The following is a 13053-nucleotide window of genomic DNA, read 5'->3' on the forward strand; positions in this document are numbered from 1 at the left end:
CACAACTACAGATCAGAAACAGACCAGCTGCTGAAACACAGCTGTCTCTTTCCATTATTCACAGTGTGCTCAATTTTACATCACACTAAAGGTGGGAAAACCTCACACGAGACTGTGCTACCGACAAACAGATTCAAGACAAAAAAAATGATTCATGATGTTATGATAATAATGAAAGACAAGCAGAGCAGGAGGTCAAACCACCCACTGATTTCTGCCTATTCATTTCTTGACTTTATAATATCACGCTTTGGCTACATTGCGCCTGTAACGTATTTGGACCGGTTGCGGAGCGGATGTCCCCGCGGAATGCATCTTTTCACTTGCTGCACCTGCAGTGCACACATGGCGTAGGATTGTGTGAGTCACAGACGAGACGGTGAGCTGTTGCTCTGGGATTGTTGTTGTTTCTTCAGTTTTTGGAACATGCACAGCGCTGTGAAACATCAATGTATCGTCACGAAAGTGACAGGAAACAACAAAATTAAAATAGAAACTCTTAAAGCCAAACTGCCAGTACACTCATTACGCATCATTAAGTAATTTCCTGTACATCGGTAGTTTAATTTCAAAGAAAACTTTATGATCCATTTCTGTAAAAGGGCCGCACACACCTCACGTAAAAAAATATAAAAAGACTGTCCTATCTTCCGCTTGTAGAGAGGATCTCTGCAGGTGCATTCGCACTACTTACGCTGTGCGCTCATGCCTGGTGTAGCCAGTTTCATCGATTATGGTGGAATCGTAGTGTTGGAGTATCCGCTGTGCATATATTACGCGTGCAATGTAGCCGGCCCGTAAGGTTTCAATAAAAAAGGCAAATTGCTACAACCAAAGATATACTGCACCCTTACAATCCAAATTAACAATCAATACAATCCAAAATCCTGAAGGCTAGAGACAATTGCAAATCAACTACTAAATGACTAACCTTGCTTTTATTGGATCCACCACAAGTGTCAACAAAATGCCAACACAATTGTCAAAGAGCCTTTGCACGTAATGTGGAACAAAGTGTGAAAAAGAAGAATGAAGAAGCATGGTTTTTACATTTTTTTCTTTTCTTGTATAAGAATACAGTATGTTTTGGACTTGTGCCTTGAAAATGTGAAAATACAGCAAGTGTCCCAACTGAGCAACAGCTTCACCTGCATCACAATAACATCACCGTGACTGAACAAAAACTTGATTTGGACTACATTCAAAGAAAAAACTTGATGTTTCAAAAACAAAAACTTGTCAAGAGTGAACACCTGACTAAATTACCTTTTTTTTTTTTTTTTGCCGTGAATCTTGTGGCCTGGATCCAGAGCAGGATTTTGGCTGTGTCAGCCCTTATCCAGACCCGACAGTGTTTGATGGAGCTGCTGGCCATTGTGTGGCAGACCTCTGGCTGCCTGGCCGGTGACTGATGCACACAAGGCCACGAAGGAGAGCTTTATTAAATGATGGCGAAGACCCATCAATCTCCCTCTGACATATTGGGGGCTCACCTTGGGGTGGGGGTGTGCACCAGGAGGAGTCAGGGAGACGTGAAACCTTTAGACAGTCTACACGGCTCTGTAATGACATAGTGTGTGTTGGTAGGTGTTTCCAGTATGTTGCACTTATTTATTTTTGTTGCATAACGTGTGTTGTGCGTGCGTGTGTGTGTGTGTGTGTGCGCAGGGTGAATCATTTAGCAGGGAACGCTGTGAGCCGGCATACTGTAGAGAGTGAGGGCGCGATGACAAATCCGTCACTTAACCCTCTCATTCACTCCTTTCGTACACGCTGAGAAACTTTACACACACACACACACACACACACACACACACACCTCGACAGCCTGCAAGAATAAACCACCTACCCCCGCCCCCCAAAAAAACCTTCATCACCAGCTGCAGGAGGCTCCATACAGTCTGAACTTCCCCGCATCTGTAACCTGACGACCACCTGCAGCTGCACCCATGGGTGCCAACAGCAACACACACACACACACACACACACACACACACACACACACACACACACACACACACACACACGATCCAGCCCCGGTAACAGACACTTGACAATTTCTATTTTACGCTCCATTAAGTAAAGGTGTCACATTTTAACATCAATAAATCATTATCTCATTCATTCTGAAACATTGCTGTAATAAATGTGACACAGCTGTGGACTGAAAACATTTCATTTCCCCAAAAAGCTTTTTAGGAAAACTGAAAAACAAAAATGCTTTTTTATAGTCTGACAGTCATTTTTTATTTGTTTATCTGATCATATTATGACAGTTTCCTTAAGAACTAAAGGTGGTAAACCTTTAAGATGTAATCCTCCTTAAATGATAAGACAATATCTAAATTACATAACTCCTATTGAATCATGTGAAATCGGCTGGATTGCTTTAAAACCTAAAACAGAAAGAGGATGCTGTTCTAGTGAGGTGCGTTTATATCAGCAGGTTTAACTGTGTGCATTTAGACTAGACTAAATTGATTTAAAACACTAATAATTGTTAGTGTCACTGTTCTGTTTGTTGTCGGTTTCGTGTTGGTCACATTTGGGGCTGCAACTAATGGTTTTCTATAGATCAATTTGTCTGAACATTTTGAAAAAACCTGGCTATAATCTCCCACAGCCCCAGTTAATGTATTGTGATTACTGTTTATGTTGTATTTAACTGACCATCAGCCCAAAACCCTAATTATTTTAGGTTTACTATCATATATGACAAAGAGAAGTATCAAATGCTTATCCTTTTTTGTTGAGAAGGGAATGTTTGTCATTTGGTGTCATTTTTGCTCTAGCAATGACGAATAATTGGTTATCAAAATAATTGAAGATTAATTTTGTCAATTGACTAAATTACTAAATTCTTTCAGTCATATGTTTCAGTCACATTTTCTGTTTTCGGCAAAAACATCAACTGTAATATTCTTTAAGACCGACTGACATTCACAGAAAACCGACGTGTTTACATTGTTTACATTGAGAGATAGACAGCATAAAAACTTTACACAGGACAGGTATTATGCAGGTAGTCTCACTCTCAAAAAACTTTTTTTAGTGAATAAAAGAAAGTGGGTGGCAAGTGCGTAATTAAAATTAAAAAAAAGTGGGTGGCAAGTGCGTAATTAAAATTAAAAAAATAAAAACTTTTAATTCACTACATGTTTTTAACCAAAATGTGACATTTCAGAGATTCAAAAAGTTTCAACAAACTCTCTGCACAGTGAAGGGAACGAGGGCAGAGCGACCATGAAGCCCTTGACTTCTTGGTGATGGACATTTATCAGGGCCCATTGCCTCATCGGAGGCAACGCTGCCATGTGTTCACACTCAGACAGAGAAAACAGTGTGTGTCACTGTGTGTGTGTGTGTGTGTGTGTGTGTGTGTGAGAGTGTGTGTGTGTGGGGTGGGCAGACTGCCAACTCAATCTGACAGCGGCTGGCGCCGGAAAGAGGTGAGTTAGGGGTGATTAGGCTAAAAGCAGCCGACACAAAATGTCAGATCTCAACGACAGACAAATGAAAACCAAACAAAGTTGAAATGCTTGTATTCACTTTCCCTCATGTGTTAGAGTCTGAAGTATTAAAGAGAAACATATTATCCTATAGAAAAGGTTTTAATGTTTATACATATTATGCTTTTTGACTTTTTCCCTTTCCTTTATTGTGTTAAATATCTTTTTTGTGCATGTAATAGGTTTAAAAAGTGAAAAAGCCCAAAGTCCACCTCAAAGGGACTTACCATCTCCAACAGAAAACACTGTTCACAAACTGCTCCAAACAGCTCTATTGTAGTCCAGCCTTTACTTCAGAGACAAACGTCACTTTGGGGCCCTATCTTGCACCCGGCGCAGCGCGACGCAAAGACTGACGGAAGGGTCTTTGCTATTTTAAGACCGTCCAGCGCCCACGTCATTTAAATAGCAAATGCACCTGCGGCCAGCTTTGCGCCCATGGGCGTGCTGGTCTTACAGGGAGGTGTGTTCAGGCGAATTCTTGGCGTATTGCTATCTTGAGGCAGTGCAGCATTTCATTGTTATTTTAACAGCGCATTAGTAAAATGTGCCTAGGCTTTTGCACAGCACGTGCATACTATGCTTGTTACACACACAGGGAAGCGCAGCAGCACACAAACATGCAAAAGATTACAAATAAAAAATATTACGGTGCAAATCCTCCATCATAACAGCAATGCCCCAAGATACAAACGCGCCTGGCTTTTAAAGGGAATGGGAGATGAAACTCTGATTGGTTTATTGCATACGCCCAAAACACACCTCTGATTAATTAAGACAACTAAGTACAACCCTTTTGAACCATGCATCTGGTGCACGGACCCTTTTTTCCGCCGTCAAACTAGCAAAAGTGGAATTTGGACACGCCCTAAACGCACCTGCTGTGCGCTTAGATCGTTAAAATAGGGCCCTTTATAAACACACACAATGCTCACCTAGCAGCTAGCAGGGCACGCCCTCATACTCTTCTGAATGGCTAGTAGTCCTTACCTAGGTACTGCGCATGTGTGATTCCCAACAAAGATGGAACAGAAGTGAGATGCCTCACTCTGTAGTTAAAACTGAGAGCTCAACACACAGGGTGAAAAGAGGAGCTGCAGCAATGGGCAATACAACAAAAATAGGCAGAAAATGGGGTGGGGGGTGTTCGACTGCTCCCACTACCAAAAAAAAAAATAATCCTAAATGAAACACTGCATTTAAGACCAATTTTTGGACACACCATGCAGGAATATTTTACTTAATACATACTACAGGTGGCACAGGTACAGCGAATTACACGTTATACACGATATATTTTTGGGGCATTTTCAGCCATTATTCAACAGGGGGAAAGACCTGCAGCAAAGGGCCGCAGGTCGGAGTCGAACTTGGATCTGCTGGGTCGAGGAGTAAATCTCTATGGGCACCCGCTCTACGAACTGAGCTATTTGGGCGCGCTTACACATGTTTATATAGACAAGCATATCTATTCAAGATCGTTCAGCTCCATAAATGTTTCATTAGTAACCCGGCTTTTCTTTGGAACAAATAGCAAGCTTATACATTTAGGTTGTGCAGTAAAAATGAACTTAAAGGAAAACCTAGACACAAAACTAAGGACAATGACTAACCTTTCTAATGTCCTTATTAAAAATGTGGTAAATATTGTATCCTCTCAATAGCGATACTGCGGTCCTTAATAAGGTAAGGATCTGGATGGCTTTGGGCTTTAGAAACTACATTAACAAAGAAATAGGCTAATTTAGACCTGCACACATCCTAAACTTATGAGTAGACCTGTGATTTTCATACAAACTGCAAACAGAAGAAATGATCAAAGGACAGTTGACTGCTTTAATGGAAGTCTGCATCAGTTCTGTGAATATTTGTTATGTCCAGTATGTAGATAGGGGCGTCCATATATTTTTAGCCACTAAGTGTAAATAGATAATTTGGCAGAGGAGGGTAAAAGGAGTCCAGAGGAAAACAAACCTCACAGATCTCTGCCCTCCTCAAAATGAAAACAACATGCTGATATTCAAACACCACCACTGTGCATCACTCCCTCTCGCTCTCTGCCTCTCTCTCACGCCCCCCCTCTCTCTCCGTCTCACACACGGCTGACCTTTACAGTGAGAAATGAATACATGAATAAAACTAAAATCTGCAAATGACAAATCTGCATTCGGCCCTCGAGGTTTCCCCAGAGGTGAGTTTCAGAGAGTCAAATGAGGGCAGTTGGATTTAATCTCTCTCACACACACACACACACACACACACACACACACACACAAACACACAAAACACACACACACACACACACAAGAAAGAAAGAGAAATAGAAAGAAAAATGATTGAAAATGAGAAGCGAGGAGAAAGGTACTGTATTGTGTCAATAGGATAGGAGACAAGTGGAAAGAAGAAATGAAGAGGACAAGAAAAAGAAAGACGATAACAGAGGAAGCGTGACGAATGGGCGAGGGGGAAGAGCCTCCCCAGTGGACGAGGCAGAGGAGGAGAGGAGGGCTTTCGGCTGGGAGGATCAGGGAGGAGGCAGCAGCAACAGTTTGACCTTCGACCAGGGAGTTAAGTTGCGGTCAAGTCCAGCATCACCAAACAGGTTAATCCCTACAGACGTCTCTCTTCCCTGCTCGTACTTCTCTGTTCTGAATCAGTCAGCAAGGCTTATCAGAGTCGGCAAAGCCAGCAGCATTCCTCACATATCTGTGAGCGGCCTGACCGGCCACTCCTCCTATTACTGATGTCTGGTGCTGAGTGTGAGTGTGTGAGAGACTATTTGATGATTATTGTCATGATATCTTTTACCGGTTCATGATTTAGTCGATGAAATCATCCCTAACGTTCATCACTGACTCCCAGAGCTCAAAATTATGAATTATTCAGAGCTGCATATTTAGTCTGACCAAGTGTCCGAAAATCAAAAAGGATTCAGTTTACAATGATAGGAAACAAATAAAAGCAGTAAATAATCACGTTGGAGAAACTGGATAAGGCCAATGATTTGGAATATTTGGGAGGGATAATCGATAAGTCTGCATTAATGACTTGGTCACACACACGTGTTTCAGAAGCTGTGATCAGAAAATATTTGATATTTTTAGCTGATAAATGACTCAAAGTTTACAGATTTATTACTCTTAGGGGTGTAATCATCTAACAATTCAGCACAGAGGTGAAGTGTTCAAAGTGTTTAAACTAAAGCTGTCCGACTACTGATCGACTGAAACGGCCTTCAACTTTTTACCATTTACTAAAGGGCAGAAAACAGGAATTCATATTCTGCATTAAAGCAGTAAATTAAAGACAGAAGATTAAAAAGAAGACTAAAAAAAAATACATTAAATAGGTTAAAAATTCAAAGAAAAGGAGCTTTACTTCGCCCCAAAATCTTGGTGCCTGGAGCAGAAAGAGTTAACGATGTGAATAAAACCCAAAAATGTCTCAGGCTCTGAGAGACCTTTAGCTCCTCTTAAAAGGCACTTGATTGACACAGTGCAGAAGCCTGTTCATCTTTCAACTGTGTGTGTGTGTGTATGTGTGCGTGCGTGCGTGCGTGTGTGTGTGAGAGAGAAGAGGAGGTTTAGGTATTGGTCTGTTAAGCATCTGTTATTAAACAGTGTGTGTTGTGTGTCTTTCATGGTACACTGCTTTCACTCCAAGCAGGAGTGAAAGGGTCAGAAGAGAGTTTTACTCAAATTGTATAGAACACGGTGTCAGAAGCATTATAAAAAGGGATTAAAAATGTTGTAAAGTGATCTGTTCAATAAAGAAAGAGCAGAAATGAGAAAGTCAGCATTATGAAAATAATCTTTAGTTGCAAGCAGCCCATAAAAGATGTAATTCTCCCTGTTTCCTAATAATTCATATTACCTACTTAATCTGATAATAAAAACTCCATTTCTCAAGTAATTTATTTAGTCAAGACCATGTTCATGTTTCAGTAGTGGAATTCAGAATATTTCAAATATCTGAGTGACAGCCGACTATAGTGTTCAAACGCATTTAACGTGGTTACAGAATGAGAGAAATTGAATTGCATTTCCTTGCAGCTTTTTATAACTCAACTCACATTTCGCAGTAAAAGCAATATGTTGCAAATAACAGGACAGTTTTGTTTTGGGAGGAAATGAAGAGTAACCAGACTCCATAGACAAAAAGAGTAATTTTACCTCACAGAACACGGGTGTTGCTGGTGTACGGCTGCCTTGATCGGTTAGTTATTGTGTGACTTTGGTGTTTTAAAGTGTCAAGAACATATAAAACTAGCAAACTAACCGATCGAGGCAGCGTCTGCTGACGGCCATCTACTGTAGATACACTAACCATGGAGAAGTACCTCATACAACTCCACTTCAAAAACATGACATAATAAAAACCAAGTAATTTAAGGAATCCAAATTCTTATCACCATCTTTAAGCCTTCGGATTTAAATAAATCTCATCTCTGATTCGTCCTGGAAATAAACCCACAGCCAGAGGAGCCCTCAACACTGAAGATTTCTATAGATACTGTAACTAGTTTTGCAGATACTCCAGTGAGATTAATTAACTTAGGCAACATGTTGGACACATATTTATGTAAGCAAAAAGCTATGTGTAAAAAAACTTGGCCTTGTTCAAATCCACCTTGATCCCTGAAGAGTGGAGTTCAGAACCGGCTTTACTAGCTCAGTTTTAGAAGATAAAAACTATTTGGCTGGAAAGTGCATATTTTTACTGTTATGATGAGAAAGCTAATTTGTTTGGATGAGTTACTTAAGGCCTAATGCAAGGACAGCAGACATGGATGTGTCCACAACACTTTTAGGAAATACATATTTGTACTTAATATACCGTTGCACAGTGGCATATCCTAATCTTTCCGCTGTAAATGGCCACATGCTGAACTGACAACCTGCTGCAGATTAGGGCTGTTGGAACAAATTCCGAAAATCCAATATAATTCGAATAGTAAAAAAAAAAATAATACTATTCAAATGCTGAAATTACTATTCAAATGTGATTTTGTTTATAAATATGTTGGCTAACGTTAGCTAATCTCCATCTTCTCACCTTGGCCTACCCGCATGTGAAAACGAAATGCTTTTGTCATGTCACGTCTGTCTGATGGACAATACATTAGCGGTGAGTGAGAAACACAAGGCGTTGTGATGTCTTAACATCACGGAGCACGTAACGTACGTGGGGAGTGACAGGCTGCGGCTGGAAATCGGAAGAAGGATGGGAAATAGTTTTAACATGACATTAAAATTGACATCCACCAAGTCAAAATGCTAATGTTATCATTAGTTAGCTCGTTCTTGTTTCCTGAGTAGCAAATTATAGGAGCTTAGGAGCTTCATATGGAGAAAGCTAAAGTTAATGTTAGCTGCCCTATAGCTGTCAGAGTAGGTTCGACTTCATACATTACCTTCTAATAGCTGTATTCTCAGTAACGTGACAAGCTGCAGGTTGCTTATAAATCACTAAAATAGTAGTGGCTTACTTACTTACTACAGATGCCGTTAGCATCATGGCTAACACTTTTGTTACTTAGTTTATGACAAATCGTTTCGGCTGTGCTTTCTAACATGATGTCATTGTGCTAACCGAGCGCCGTTAGCCTTTACAACAGAACCTCTTCACTACACTTGTTAGATCATGTTTCATTACAGAGCTCTCTGTTGATTTGTGTTTGTCGCTGTGTGCATGGTGGAAAATGATAGTAGACAGAGAGCGGCGTGTTGGAAATGCAATGCGCCGTGACGTAGGTCCCCTTCAGGGCCAGTTGGAAGTCCCTCTAGTGGACAGAACGTGTAACAACAACCACATGCTTATAGTGGCATTGACGATGCATAAGCCTGAGTAGTGTAGTACATATTAACAACAGGCTGCATTTGAGCATTAATTATTAGAATATTATTTGAATATTAAAAAAAATAAATGTAATTTGAATGGTATTATAGAGGAAGACTGACAGCTCTACTGCAGATAATTATAAAATGGATTAGGTTTGAAAAGCACTGCAGCAGAATGTCATTTTTATCCATAAGACCTTTAAAAACAGACATTTAAATGATGGATTGATGAAAAAATGGTGGGAGCAGTGATGGAAAGAAGGGTGTAATCTTGCTAATCAGTCACTCAGAGCAGAATGTTTCCTTCCATCTTGTACAGATGAAAAACTGCTGCTTCTTCACGAGGCCAAAGTGGAAACTTCACAGTTGATCAATTGATTGATCCAGGAGTTAAAAATATTACTTATTTAAGTTGAAATGAGGAGCTTAAAGAGAATAAAATAATTAAAGTAGTTTTTTTTCTATTGTGCTGGTGATAATCTAACTATTGTATTTTGTGTCGTGGTGGTTGGACATACAGTATTGTATACTGAAATGCATTTTCATTCAAAGTAGGAACAATCTGCTTTTTCAAAAAGATAAAAAAAAAAAAGTGAAACAAGAAACAATCGCTGACATTTTTCAGTTTGAGTTGGAAAGGGGGTGGGACATAACATGTTCCAAAATGTTTTAAAATATGTGGCAAGACTATTGGTTGGAATTCTCCTGAACACACAGTCACAACCAAAAATACAAAATTTTCTATGAAAAGACCAATAGCTTTTTGACATAAAACTGAAAACCTTTCTGACCACTAAAAGATGAACTGGTCAGCGAGCTCAAAACCAAACATATTTAAAAAGGTGGAGAAAGATTGTTGATATTTGAAACTCAACACCCAAACAAATACAACTCTCTTGTCAACGTTAGCATGTGGCAGATTTACTGTCCCTCTTGTTCCCACTGCCCTTCTCTTTATACATCTATGCCCCTGTCCTGGGCACGAGCACCTACAGAATAGTGTTGTTTGTTTCCCATGAACACTTCATTTTCTTTAAGCAAGCACACAGAACGGACAGCTAGCGGATGGAGAAATTAGCTGAAAAAAGTGTCGCAGAATTGTGTTTTTTAATAAGCAGCAGCAGCAGAGCAGGCCACTGCGGCGTTTATCAGGTGGTAGTTACACGCTACATTTCCTGAGTGATGCTGTCGTGCCCTGGCCTGCAGCAGCAGACCGCTGAGGGCTCGGAGGAGCTCGGCCACCCAGGCGGCGGGCTGGTGAGCTGTTGATGAAGTGAGGGGTCACTGCGGGGCTAAGTGAGACCTCACACTGGACAAGCAGGCCAGACCTCGGGCCACGATGGCATATGGGTGCGAAGGAGGTGAGGAAGCTGTGGAGGGGTGGGGGTGAGAGGGTGGCCGAGCTGTCCATTCTGCCTCTCACGAGACCCCCAGCTGTCACAACAGACACTTACCAGCTCTCACACTAAACACCCACTAGGGAGAGGGGGGGCAGCATCCTTCCTCTTCCAAACAGAAGGATGGAAAAGAGGAAGGATGCAGTGGAAGAAAGAGAGGGTAATCTCTTCTTCCTGCTGCTGTGATGTCTGAGGAATGCTGGGATCTGCCCCCGCCACTGTCCTTCTGCCACTTCTGAAGCCAGGCTGCAAACCTGCTAATTATAGCCACTAAAAAGGATGAAGGTGTGACCCAAATAGTTATTTTAAGTCAGGAGCAGATTTGTGAGAACCACTGCACACACACACACAGAGAGAGAGAGAGAGAGAGAGAGAGAGAGAGAGAGAGAGAGACTCAACGAAATACACAGCTGCAGGCGAGCCCAGGTCAGACTGCAACACTTTTCAAATACTGTAGTGAACATACCTGCAAACTCAGAAGGGCTGAAAAAGGTGACACCCCCCTGAGAAGAAAATAAAAGGGAAAACACAACATTTTCCCGTTTATATATATATATATATATATATATATATATTTTTTTTTTTTTTTTTTTAAAAGGAGCACATTGTTCGATTGTATTTGTGTGTTCAAAAATATAAAACAATAAAAAGTTGACCTAGAAAAAAAAAAAAAATAGAGCACAAAACGACGGCGTGTTTATTGCTAAGGCCACAGGGTCAAAATTAAATGATTTATTAAAAATGTAATAACAATAACTTATTTCACCAGTAAATTCCTGTTAAACAACCACTGGATGGGAAAAGGGTATTTTACAATAACTTTGAATGCACCACGAGGCTGGCAAGGCAAGGCGGTGTTGTTTTTCACACAACGGCAGCAGCAGACTGGTGTTGGAATCCTCTCCAGTGAAATACAGACACACTTTTACACCGTTTAGCTGTCCACATTTTAACCGTGTTTAATCCAGCTGCTAGCTAACAGTAGGCTAACGTTACCTGCTGTTGAGTGTAGCGTTAACTAGCGTCCAGTGCGGCGATGTTTCAGTTCCCTCTAACGTCTGTTCGGAGCATAAGAGAGAAGCGCAAGCATTTAAAGGTATAGTGGAGGATTTTCTTTTTCCGGGTGGATCATCAAGACTATTGGTCCTCCTAGTTGTCAATCATTCTGGTGATATGTTTACGTAAGGCCGTTGTACGTGCACGTCCCTAGCTTTCAGGTGAGTTTGAGCTACGGTTTCAGCCATTCATTGAAGCATTGAAGCTTTTGGGAGAATATTTCACATGCTGGCGTGCGCTAAAAGCACAGGTTGGGCTTCCCACTGATGCCTCAGTCGTGAAGTTTCTACTCCACAGGTAAGGTTTGGCATGCTATTTGGAGAAATCCATTTAAAATCACTGCTAGTAAAAGTTGATGTAAGCTATGATTAGCGAAGCTAGCCCTGGCACAAGTCACGCACCGCGCACACACGGTAAACATCTCAATTTGTGAAAAAGTGCACATTTTCTTTTGGAAAGTAGGCTTGTATGAGCCATGCCGAGAGCAACTTGTAAACAGTGCCCTCTCGTGCACACTTTTAATAGGCGTTCCCTCTCGGGAGCAGGCAGAGTGTTGCGCATGTGCATTTTTTCAAAAAGTACAGAGGGCGTTTCTTTTCTAAAATTCGGGAAAATCCTCCACAATACCTTTAAGTGGCACCTAAATAAGGCACCGAAATCCGCGTTGCCATTCGGTTCGGTAGATAACAGTCGTTAAGGCACCGGTGCCGTATTGTTCAAATTTGATTAATTCAATAAATTATTATTTTTTGTCTTAAATCCACCAGCCTTTTTCATATTATACCAACATTTGGAGCATCCTGAGCCTTTTTGGTAAGGTTACTAGGAAAACTCAGCCCAGAGGAGTTTTATTCTGGCCGAAATAAGTTTCCTTTTATTTTTAAAGAAGTATACCAAAAAATAAAATAAAAAAAGATCTAAATTTTTTTTTTTTGCAATTTTCACTGTCTCTTGCAACTTTATTGTAACAAAACTACACAAGACATTGCAACTTTTATAGCTTTTTTTTTTTTTTACAAAAGCTGCTGCCAATTCAAGCATTTTGGGCCGCAACAATCTAAAAAACAAAAGGCCACGAAATCCTGGAGGGACTGATTTATCTAGTTTTATGTATTTTATTATATTTTGTGTATCTTATGTTCAAGTCTGTGTGTTTTAGGTTTCACCTTCCTGCAAGAAAGTAAAAAAAAAAAAATAAAAAATACATTTGTCTGGAGTAAAATCGGAAGCTGTAAAAAATGTATAGCAATT

At 40.6% G+C, this 13053-nt stretch overlaps 1 protein-coding gene across 3 annotated transcripts in view; it reads right to left on the reverse strand.

Annotated features, from left to right (window-relative positions):
* Nucleotides 1-13053, reverse strand: part of mpped2a (metallophosphoesterase domain containing 2a) — a 72231-nt gene that overhangs the window by 26602 nt on the left and 32576 nt on the right. The window lies entirely within an intron of this gene.

This window comes from Perca flavescens, chromosome 1 (assembly GCF_004354835.1).
Source record: "Perca flavescens isolate YP-PL-M2 chromosome 1, PFLA_1.0, whole genome shotgun sequence".
In the NCBI taxonomy this organism is placed as follows: domain Eukaryota; kingdom Metazoa; phylum Chordata; class Actinopteri; order Perciformes; family Percidae; genus Perca; species Perca flavescens.